Source organism: Aedes albopictus, chromosome 3 (assembly GCF_035046485.1).
Source record: "Aedes albopictus strain Foshan chromosome 3, AalbF5, whole genome shotgun sequence".
Lineage (NCBI taxonomy): Eukaryota > Metazoa > Arthropoda > Insecta > Diptera > Culicidae > Aedes > Aedes albopictus.
The window spans coordinates 398,346,503-398,358,902 of NC_085138.1; the positions used below are offsets into that span (position 1 = coordinate 398,346,503).

At 37.0% G+C, this 12,400-nt stretch overlaps 3 non-coding genes across 3 annotated transcripts; 2 read left to right on the plus strand and 1 right to left on the minus strand.

Moving 5' to 3' along the window:
• The first annotated feature begins 11,073 nt into the window (after positions 1-11,073).
• On the plus strand, positions 11,074-11,155 carry Trnal-aag (transfer RNA leucine (anticodon AAG)). The gene has a single exon. It is a non-coding gene; the product is annotated as a tRNA-Leu (tRNA).
• A 116-nt stretch (positions 11,156-11,271) lies between these two features.
• On the minus strand, positions 11,272-11,344 carry Trnav-aac (transfer RNA valine (anticodon AAC)). Its single transcript has one exon. It is a non-coding gene; the product is annotated as a tRNA-Val (tRNA).
• A 358-nt stretch (positions 11,345-11,702) lies between these two features.
• On the plus strand, positions 11,703-11,775 carry Trnav-uac (transfer RNA valine (anticodon UAC)). The gene has a single exon. It is a non-coding gene; the product is annotated as a tRNA-Val (tRNA).
• Positions 11,776-12,400: the final 625 nt, after the last annotated feature.

The window sequence follows — 12,400 nt, forward strand, 5'->3', positions numbered from 1 at the left end:
CTGTAAAAATCTTTTAAAACCATCTTCCAAGGAGACATTTGAAAATTACCGCAGGAGTTCTTTCGTAAACACCACTAGAAATTCTTTTGAAAAATCTTGAATGAATTGCTTCTGAAATATGTCTACGAATATCTTCAAAAAATATTTTTTGAGTTCTTCCAGACATTTTTTCAAGGATTTTTTGAAAAATGTCCAAGTTATTTGTTCAGAAATTTCCCCGAGATTCCTTTAGAAAATCATTCTAGAAATTATCCGTTTTTTTTTTCAAAAAATCTCCAAAAACTTCTTCTGAAACTCCTCCAGGGATTCCCTCTGTAATTTGTTGATGTATTGTCCTATTAATTTCCTCAGAAATACCCAACTCTGCCTCGCGAAATGATTCTTAATATCTTTCAAGGATCTGATCGGAAATTATCTTTCGACATTCCTACAGAAATTCTTCTAGACATTCCTTGAAAAATTCTACAAAGAATTCATCAGGAAAGTACTCAAAAAATATTTGGAAGAGTCTAGCATGGTTTCTTTTAGAAAAATAATCCAAGATTTTTTTTAGAAATCCCTTCAGAGATTCTTTCAGAAACTCTTCGAAGGATTCCAAAGATTCAAAAGTTGCTACAGGTATTTATTCCTCCATTTATTCATTAACACAATCTATCTGAGACTCTTTCAGGAATGCTTCCAGGGTATTTTCAAAAAGTCTTCCTAAAACTACTTTAGAAATTCCTCCAGGGGTTCGTTTGAAAAACGTTCCAGAATGTATTCTGAATTGTTCTTAAGAGATTGCTTCAGAGATTTTTCAAATGATTCCTTCGAGAGATCCATTACGGATTTCTTCAAAAAATCCTCCTTCATTAATTTCTTTAATGTCAAATTCTTGCAGGGATTCCTCCAGAAAATTTCTTCTATATATTTATAAGGAAACTTCTACGGAATCCTTTCTACAGGATTCTGAAGAAAATCCTTCATATATTTCTTTTTATGTTTTATTTTTCAGAAATCCTCCAAAGAACCCATCAGAGATTTCTCCAATAATTCTTCCACAGACTCTTTCAAAATGTTTTCCAAGAATTTTTAATTAAGAATTGCTTAAGAAATTTCAGGGAGCCTAATGGGCGTTTCCAGAGGCATTTCAAAGGGTTTCATGAGCGTTCTAGGGGTTTTGATTGATTCCAAGGTATGTTCAAGGGATTTTTGCTGGGTTTCAGGGGCGTTCCTGGGATTTTCATATTTCTGGGGTGTTTGACTGGTTTTTTATGAAGTATCAGACATGTTCTAGAGTGTTTCAAGGGCGTAACAAGTGCTTGCAGAGGTGTTACATGGGGCATTCCAGACGATTCCATGGGCGTTCCATGGGACTTCAGGGTTGCTAAAGGGACTATCCAGGGATTTTTAACGGGTTTCAACACTATCCCAGAGGTTTTTAAGATGTTTTCAAGAAATTTTAGGGGTTATATAGGAGAAATTAGTAGAATTCTGGGGCGTTCAAGAGAATTTCAGGGACGTTCCAGGCGTTTTCAATGGGTTAGAGGGGTGTTCCAGTAAATTTCTGAGTGGGTTTTAGAAGTGCGCCTGGGGATTGTAAAGAGGTTCAGGAACGGTCCAGGGTTTTAGGAGCTTTCCAGAGGTTTTCTGTAGCGTTTCAAGGACTTCAGTGGTGCTTCAGGGGGTTTCAGGGATGTCAGGGCTTTTCAAGATGTTTCAAAGGAGTTTCAAGGGGTTTCAGAGTGCTACAGGGGTGTACCAGGTGTTTCAGGATGTTCTAGAAGTGTTCCATGGGATCTCAAGGAGTTTCAGAAAGGTCAAGAACGTTCCAAAAGATTCATGCACCTTCTGAAAAATTCCAGGGGTGTTTCAAGGTGTTTTGGTAGGTTTTATGAGCGTTCCAGGAGGTTTTATTGGTCTCAGAGGCGTTCCTGGGAATTTCAGGTGCATCAATCCAACGAAAATCCCTCTCCTTACACAAATGAAATTCACTACTTTTAGAAACATGATCTACCTACATGACTAAAAATTATTCGATTCAATTCAATCTAAATCTTCCAAAATGTTTTGAGAATTTGTTATTTTCCAGATTTTATTTAAATTTTTCTTCATTTTATTTTTGCAATTTGATATGCAATTTATTTGGATATTCCTCAGACAATTTCTTTGGTAATTTCCTCAGGGAATAGGTGATTATGACTTTGGGAATTTATTTGACATTAACTTTGGATCCCCTTTAGATTTTTTTTTCTAAATTTCTTTCAAAATATCTTAGGTAATTCATTTGGAAACTGCTTAGAAAATTCCATCGGCACACCCATTGGAAGTTGTTACGGGATTTTACTCGCCAATCATTTTGGGAATTTTTCAAGCTAGTTTTTAAATTGTTTAAGCAGTTGGGCAATTTTCTTTGCAATTGCTTTGGCCATTTTATTTTGTAACTAGAGGGCGATCCCTGCCCAGCACTGGTGAGACCCCCCTCCTTCAACTGCCTCAGGGTCGGCGTACGCGCTTGACTATCGCGGCCAAGGAAACACTTAAACACTTTACGTTTAACACAAACCCACTTTATTTTAACTTTCACACTACAGGTACCTTTATTGACTTTCTTCCCACTTTCTTACTGTCTATCTCCTACCTCTTTCTAGCTATTTCTTCACTCTATGCGGGGCCCCTTTCTTCTTGCTCCACTACTACACCTTCTCCTTCGTCCTTCTTTCGGTGTCTTCCTTTGCTGTCGCCTCCCGTTGGGTTGGACGGCCGTTCGATGCAGTCCGAGTCGCGACTTTTGGCGTGGCGCGTGAACTCTAGGACACTTTCAAAATGGCTGCGCCTGGATATACGGGGTGTAGCCAACGGCGGTCTATTCGGTCGACGGAGCGGCGCTTTGAACGTCTGGGCCAACTCCGGACCACGGTCGGTTCTCACAGGGTTAAAGCGTACTTCCGGCAATCCTCCGGCCAAACTTGGAAGAATACGCGGGTAAGTAGGCACAGCGCTATTCACAGTTAAGCACTGGCTTTTACACTTTATCACAGGGGTCCTATTGAGCAGGTTTTTGGCGGTTAATGATGGGGTTGGTCGGAATTATGGTAGGTTCTGGATTACCTGGATGCTGTTTCTCAATCGCTCCTTCCACTTCGCACTTTCTTTCGACTTATGTGACAAAGTCACTTTCTCAAACTTGTCCAAGAACGATTTTAACTTTTATATTCTACTTAGCTAGCTCACGTCTTGCTCAATCGATAATTGTAACGAAATTGCTGATTGAGCGATGGCGGTTCATGCTCCAAGCCTTCGACCGTGTTGTAACCCGCCCATCGTACTTCGCCCCATCATGGCCCTCTTTACACCACCCACAATGGCCGCCCAACATGTCCTTCTGCGACGCCTGGTGGTGAGTAGCGGAACTAATTGCTGCGTTACCTCACAGTGGGTGTTGGGTAGTGTCCATGTTTAGATATTTAAGGACTTCCTTGGTTTGACATAAAAATACAACGAAACACAAAATCACGAAAATCTCACAAATCTTGGACACTTCAACACACCACTGGTTACAATTTTGTGGATTTCACACAGCAATCTCTCCGGCAATCCCTTTAAGAATTGCTTCACCAATACCTTCAGTAATGTATTCGGCAAGGATTTGGGGAATTCCTGCGCATTTTTTTTTTTAATTTCCTCGGCAACTTCTTAAGAATTCTCTCTTCTAAAATTCTATGCAGAGAGAATTTACTAAATGGCTTTGCGAATTCGTTCTGCAATTCCTAGGTATTCTTTAAACAATTCTTCTAGGAATTCTAGGAATTTAAACAATGAATTCTTCAAATATGCGTCTGGAAATTTTTGCGGAAGTTTCTTTAGAAAAGTCCGCGACAGTTCCGTTCTTTCTTCGAAACTTTTTTGAGGAATATCATCGACAACTCCTTTAAAAATTTCACAGGTTTGAGTTTTTTTTTTCTTTGGAATTGAATTTTTTTTTCAGAAAATGCTCCGGAAATTCATTCGGAAACACCTTTAGTTTCCGTTGAGGAAGCCTTCAGAAATTTCTCTGATATTTTCTTTGTAAAACCGTTCGTAAATCAGTTTTTAATTCCTCAACCTATACTTTTGGGAATCCTTTCCGAAATTCCTTCAGCAAATTCTTTGGGACGTCCTGCATAAATTTCTTCATGAAGGCTTGCCAAAATTTTCAATGAAATTTTTCGACACATTCGATTATTTTTTCAGATTTTCCTTTAGAAATATCTTTGAGAAATTCTTCAGCAACTCCAATCCATTGGGAATTTCTCGAGTAGTTTTTCGGAAATGTCTTCTGATTTTTATGTAACTACTAGCTGTACCCGGCAAACTTTGTCTTGCCTACTGCGTTTTTTGACGTTTAAAGTTTCTAGCCAAGACCAAGTCCCCGGTCAAAATGTATTGATGATCGATTTTCAAAAACTTACAATTATTTCATGTTTTTTGCCTCATAAACCTTCCTTGGGTGAAAACTAACAGAACAAACCCAAGACGACCAAAATCCGACCTTCCGTTCGCAAGTTATGTGCGGTCCCACGTATGCCACTGCATTTTTATATATATAGATTCCGAGTACAATTTCATTTGACATTATTATGTCAATTTCATTTTCGATTCTGTTCTGCCTGGTGGGTAGAATTTCCAGTTATATTGACATAGAAGCTGCCTATAAAGTTTTCGAAAAAAAAAACCTAAAAATTTTAATGAACTCATTATAGGTCAAAAAGAAGTTTCCTAAGAAACCCTAGTATTACTGCGGATCATTTTTTTTATTTCCTTCATTTTTGTGATTTTTTACTTAAGGGCTAATTCTTCACAAGCCTTTAGGGTGCTATATACATTTTCTACGTACTATTGAAGCGTTGAAAATTTTGTTTCTTTTTGTGAAATTCAATAAATTTGCTAGTTCTTAACCTTCCGTCAGTCGCGCGGTTGGCCACCGCCCACCAGCACCAGGGATGCCATATATACCGATTTATCTGTATTATACAGATTTTTAAGCACCCATACAGATTCCGTTTTATATGAAATACAATTTTTTGAGCCAGAGTGGTCATTTTTTTTTTTTTTTATGGAACACAGATTTTTCAAAAAAAAACATCTGGCATCATTGGTCAGCACCACGCTAACGTTGAGTACAAAAAGCGAAATTCTTTCAAAAAGTTGTACACAATACAAAACAGCGTGATCACTCGAATTTCCAAAGAAAATGCTGAACAAATTCCAACATTACAACAGAAGAAATACTATTTCTGTGCCAAAGAAATTTTCTTAGAAATAGCCGAACGTATTATCAATAAAGTTCCCACAGATCGTAAATTTCCTTTGTAAAATTCTCAAAGAAATTCAAAGAATTCATTTTAACCCTCTAATACCCAATCCCGCCTTTAGACGGGGTATAGTTTGAGCATTTTTGTAATTTTTGTTTGGTGGAAAATCATTTTTTTTATATATTTTTGGCTGCTATTTAGGACTGTTTTGTACATTATAAGAATCAAAATAAAATCTACTTTGGCGATTACTTTTGGTCGCAGCCAAAGATATGTGCGAGAGATTCGCCTACGGCAACAGACCTGGTTTTCAAATTTTTCATCATAGAGTTCTTTGATATTTTGTGAATAAAGTTCACCACGTGGCCAGGTGATATGATGACTGCTGCCACTACACGTGGTATTTGCATCGCGATTGAATTTCAACCATCTTTCAAGACCTGGAAAAGTAGTTGCCGTAAATTTGTTTTTCATGCAACGCACAATAAGGCACTGCATGAAATTCTCTCCTTCTCTTTCACTCTTACAGAAATCTTGTAAACAACAAGGCCAAGAAACGTCAAAACCCCATATAAAATCAAAACAATGCAGTGCCCTACATCTCAAAATGGTTTTTGGTGTATTTTAAAGCGTATTGACATTTTTTAAAAATCATTGAAAAATTGATGTTTTGGTCACCTTTTAGAAGTCATTGTTTATTTTGTATTGAATCGCTACAATTAACATATTTTTCATTTTTCTCCAATCATTCTTTCCTTGTTTAATAGTTTAAGGGAATCGAATACACTCTTAAATGATTCTCCTAAAATAACACGGAAAATAAAATTTTCTGTGAAAAAAATTTAAAATAATAATATTTCAACAATATTCATAAAATCTCAAAATGTTTTCATCTCAAAAAATCCGTTTTTCAAATTGGCTTACAGGAAAAATATAAAAGTGTGGGGATGTTCAAAAATAAAAATTAAAAAAATCAAAAACTGAAATTCACGAAATCGAGAATTAAAAAGAATCATCTTCCAAAACATGTTTAAATCGATTTTAGATGACGAAAAATGATATTTAGATCAAAATAAAAAATTTGGGTATCAGAGGGTTAAATGGATTACAGAAAGAAACAACAAAAGAATTTAAAAAAATGTCAGAAGAATCCTCAAAAGAATTATTAATTTTTTTATGGGAATAACAAAAGCAATTCATGAACCAATTACATGGGGATGCAATGAGTATCGTGAGGTCAGATTTGAGCTACATGAAATTCTCTGGGTCCGAGGAAAACAACAGAAACTCGTTAGAGAGGTGTTTGCAGGTTTTAATTTGGAATATATGAATCTCAGGGCCCATATAGCCGAGGCGGTAAACGCACGGGTATTCAGCATGACCATGCTGAGGGTGACGGGTTCGATTCCCGGTCGGTCCAGGATCTTTTCGTAAAGGAAATTTCCTTGACTTCCTTGGGCATAGAGTATCTTCGTGCCTGCCACACGATATACGCATGCAAAATGGTCATTGGCAGAGGAAGCTCTCAGTTAATAACTGTGGAAGTGCTCATAGAACACTAAGCTGAGAAGCAGGCTTTGTCCCAGTGAGGACGTTACGCCAAGAAGAGAGAGAGAGAGTTCATGCTCATCATCAATATCTGTGGAAGTTTTTACGAGAGTGTTTTCGCCAATTATTTTGGGAATTTCTCAATTTTTTGTTCTGTGTTCAAGCAGTTCTTTTGGTACTTTATTTGGAAGTTACTTCGGCCATAACATTTTTTTTTTAATTTATACGGCAATGCCTTTAGTAATGTATTCGGCAACGCTTTTGAGAATTTTTTGGCAATTATTTTTAGAAATTTTCTCAGCAATTTCTATAAAATTCCCTAAGCAATTATTTCGGGCATATTTTTTTTTGTAAATTTTTGCAATTTCTTTGGGAAATCTTCCGGTAATTTCTTCAAAAATTTTATGCTCAAGGAATTAATTAAATTCCTTTGTGAATGGAGCATTTCAAAATTTTCACAGATTGTTATGGTTTGACTCAAGCATTTCTAAAAAAATAATTAAATTCAAAAATTAGCAAATGGGCGTTATTTTTAGAAAACTATAACTACACGTGTTGGAATATACAGATGAAACAAAAATGGGACATATGGATGCACTCAGTATAAAAAACATGACTAAGGCAAGTGTTGTATCATATAATGATAAAGTCAAAGAATTGAACTTGTTAGAGACTGAAGATATTGAAAGAAACGTGATTTTGGCTCAAGAACAAGATTAAAAGTTGAAAAATATTAAACAAACCATAAAGATAGCACCTTTCCAAATTTTGAGTTAGGAAATGGTATTTTGGTTAGACAAATTGATGATAATCATTATTACAGCCCATAACTACATAACAGTCACAATCGACAAAAGTAGGCATTGGAGAAAATGGAGCTTAAAGTTTTCATTTTGTGTTAGTATGGGAAAGGATCGAAATTTCAAAAAATTGTCAAAAACTCAATATGAATCCTTTTGCAATTAAATCTTTTACAGCTCTTCTTCTATGCTGGGCAAATGGTATAAAAATAATTAGACAAAAAAATAAGTGTCGGTACGCTATGAGGCCAGTATGTTTTCCCAGTGTGACTGTTATGCGGTTACATTCGTGAATATTTGATAATGAGACAAAACGACTTGGTATTTATTTCACATTTTGAAGAACAAACTTTTCAAATTCATTTGGGTGGATGAAAGTACTGATTATTTGGAGATGATCCCCGGTATTAACTCAATATTGACAAAAACTGCAAATGTTACAAATATGCAGTTATGTGCAGATTGGTATACCTAAGATTGATAATTTAAATAATAAAATTGGACATATTGGCATTTATAAAACAATAATCGAAAAAAAGCATTACTGGTCTGGTTAAGTTCGTTCGATATTTCCTATGAATTCTTTAGACAATTTCACTGCGAACTATATATTGATGCTTTTAAAAAATGTTGTGAGAGTTTCTTTGTAAATGTCCTTGACAACTGCTTTCAAACTTCAGAGGTATATCTTTGAGGTTTTTTGTTCAGAAATTTCTTCGAAAAACTCTTCGGCATTTTTTCCGGATCTATAGGAAATTGCTTTGGAAATTCATTCTCAAATTTCTTTGAAAATTCTATGGAAAACGGCTTCAGTTATTCCTATGAGGAGGCTTTGAGCAATTTAACCGATATTGTCTTTGTAATACCTTTCAGAAATAACTTTTTATCCCTCAAGTTATTTTTTATGAGTCCTTTCCTTTAACAAATTCTTTGGGACTTCCTTCAGAAATTTCATTATGAATGCCCACGAAAGTTTCTATTGCAATTTCTTCTAAACAGAAGATTTTTTTCAGATTTTCCTTTAGAAATATCTGAAAATTTCTTCGGCAAATTCTATGAAATTCCTAATTCTATTGGAAACTATTCGGACAGTTTTCATTATGGCAATTCCATTTTCAGATTCCGGTCTGGCTGGTGGATAAAATTTCTAGTTATATTGCCGTAGGAGCTACCTATTAAATTTAGGAAAAAAATAATGGAATTACCGAAGGATTTAGAAATATCTGTATCCCTGTCTAACTGGACAAATTTTAAAAATTATTGAAACAAATTTTTGAACAAATTAGCAGTTTTCCAAATAAATAAATTACTAGGTATAGGGATTGCTGAAACAGTTTTCAAAGCAATATGCTAAAAATGTGGGTCCCCGACTTTTAGGATAAATGCTACAATTACTCATAATAAAATGGAATTTCAGCTAGAATTAAGGAAAAATCAAATTCAATGGGAAGTTTAAGAAATGATTGGATCTCGACGATCACTGGATATTATTTTAAAGGTTCAACTATTAACGAGTTACCCTATCTCTTATGCATACCTATCTTTCCACCGCTCGTCAATGAGCAATTTAGGAATGTTTTAATATTTTGGAAAATTTTGCTGCAGGTGTGCAATTTAAACCATCTTTTCTCCCGCAAAATTGTAGTCTATAATCAGTCTATCAATCTATATTGATTAGTAAACCTTCTACTCAAACTTAGCATCAATACACATCTTTGCATATGAATACTTAATCTGTACCAAACTGTTGACACTAGCCAATTATGTAATCAGTTCACCTTAACAGGAACTGTATGCTCATTGTCTGGTGTTTTTGTTTGGATTACGTGAAGCGACTTTATCAGAATATAATTACGGAAGAGCCGCCGATAAGAGCTCGTGCGCTCGAGCCGTGACAATAACGTATGTGACCCGTATGCAATGCACCCACCTATGTACATTTCGCTATGGTTGTCGTCCACTTTGTGTACAAGGACCGCGTGCGTGCGTGTCCCGCTCATATTTGTCGATTTGCGCTTCTCGCTTTTTTTTCTACAATGGTCCTCCACGCCCAGGAAGATGATAGCCAATTTGTATTGATTCAAACCATTCGGCCACGCAGGCCCCAGCTGGTTTATTTCAACCGAGCGCGGTCGCGAATGGTCTTGATAATTGAAGTACATTGTTTATTGATAAACATACCACGACTCGCTGTGTCTCTCCGCTGCTCTATCTCGGCCGAGTAGTGCGCTGCATACTTCATACTACCGGCTGGAAAGCAAAGCACTGACAACCAGACATGACAAAATACAGTTCCACCAGATGAGTTTCTTGCGTAGGAATTTCGAAGGTTGATGCAGTTGGATCGTTGGATGTTCCGTTCCGACGCGTCATATTTTGCGTGGAGTTTTGTTCTTTATTGATAGATTTGGTTGGGTGAGCTCGTTCCATATTATTACACTGCTCGACAAAATTCTACAAAGTTTGGTGTTATGGGATGAGAAAAAAATAACAGGGGTTTGGGACCCTAGAAGTGTCATAGTGAAAGAATTTTTGAAAAATATTGGACCGGGCCTTCACAGTTTAAAACCGAAGTTTGTATGGAGAACTTGGGGTGTTCAATCCGGTTTTAAACTGTGAATGCCCGGTCCAATATTTTTCAAAAATTCTTTCACTATGACACTTCTAGGGTCCCTACCCCTGTTATTTTTTTTCTCATCCCATAACAAAATTTAGTGTTGAACGGCGTTATATACGTATATCAAGATGTTTTCTTCGTTCTCCATTTATGAACTCATTTCAAGGGTCAATATTCATGTATTCTTCCGTTTCATCATGTTTTAGTTAAATGGAGTTAAGGTAATGGAGATATATATTCCATGTCGAAAACTGTGTGTTTCAGAAAAAAAAAACAGATCTTAAATGTTTGATGATGAGGATGATTTTAATGACAACTTGTTCAACATAAAGAACCCTGAATTACACGAGTGCCACATCTTTAAATCTGTGCTACTAGAGGCATCGATTACGCCATGTAAACCATCCCTTTAGATCGCGGCGTTTTCCCTAACCTTCCGCGCAATCTATCCTGCTCTTCGTCTCCGCACGTTCGATTTTGCTGTATGGGGATGTTTACCCTCGGTCTGGCGATTTTTTCCCTATTCACTTTTACTGTACACACAGTGTGTTGTGCGCACTCTATATTGGAAGATGCTTGATAAAGTCGGCAATTGTATTACATTACCGACTATACGCCGCGCTGAGAAGAGTAGCGGCTAGGCGAGTAGTAACCCCATTCAAACTAACGCAGCAACAGACCGACCGACCAACCGACCGGTTATCAGTTTGTCACTTTCGCTTTCAATTGCTCGTGCGATGTGCGACTTGGGTTGGGGAATGAAACCTAACTCGCTGTGGTCGTCGCACATAGAAGCAGTGGATTTGGAAAAGCGTGAATATTAGTTGATCACAGAGGTAGCGTGGCCGAGCGGTCTAAGGCGCTGGTTTAAGGCACCAGTCACTTCGGTGGCGTGGGTTCGAATCCCACCGCTGCCAGAGATTATTTTTAAGAGTATTGTTCTTCTTTATCGTAATTATTGATCAAATGTATCAAACGATGTCTGAAGTTCCACACTTTTGCATAAGCAATTATCAATTATGTTCAAAATATCTGTTTCCGCCCGGGATCGAACCGGGGGCCTTCCGCGTGTTAGGCGGATGTGATAACCACTACACCACGGAAACGCTGTACATATGATTGATAAATGAGCCATCTGATCATGTCTAATTAACGCTCCAATGCTGTCGGGAAATTGCATGCAAAACTTATGACGTAAATTTTCCCTTTTGCAAGAATGATTTGTTAAAAAAACTGACATGGTGATTCTGTAACGTTTATTGTGTTAGACGTATGGACAAAGTTTCTTCGAATTTCGACTGTTGGTGATTATGTTGGGAGGTATGGTGTTCAGTCTTTGGAGGAATAAACGCATTCTTAAGCTTTAATGAATTTTTATGATGGATGAAAGCTTAAGAATCCGTTTTTGAGTTATGCCTCCAAAAACTGAACGCCATACCTCACAACGTATAGACAAAAGCATGTGTTTCCGTGGTGTAGTGGTTATCACATCCGCTTTACACGCGGAAGGCCCCCGGTTCGATCCCGGGCGGAAACAGATTTTTATGACTACTGTGTGTACCAAATTTGACAGGGGTCTCGTTGAGAATTCTTGCGGGAATTTAATTCCGGTCAGCCATGAAGCAAAGTATAATTAATAGGTGAGCTCGTTCCATACTTTTCTTCAATACACCAATATACCTTACCTTGAATATGTTTGACAATAATTATTATCAAATAATTTGACAGATGTAACATGAGAAAGATGAAGCCGATAACATGATCGGCAAAGAAGGGTAAAAGTTTATTTTTGTCCTATGCGGTAATTCCCGTCACATTTAACGGAAAATTGCCAACCATTCCTTATAACACCACTAAACGTAACCTCCAAAATGTTTGACAATTCTTAAGTCACTTGACAGATGTAACATGGAGCAAAACGAGGACAGCAACAAGGTCGATAAAGTAAATGCTATTTTTCTCTTTATCTTGCTTGTGTGTGATCTGGCAAGTACGGAGGAGGGTAAAAATATGACAATTTTAGTGTTCAGTAAAAAAAATGAATGCTGCTTCTAGCGGCTGGGGATTTCATGAACTTTTTAAGGTCATTCCATCAGATTTTGTCGACGTTTTAGTGGGATTACGAAGATTTCAGGGGCGTTTCAATGCATAGTATTGAGGGA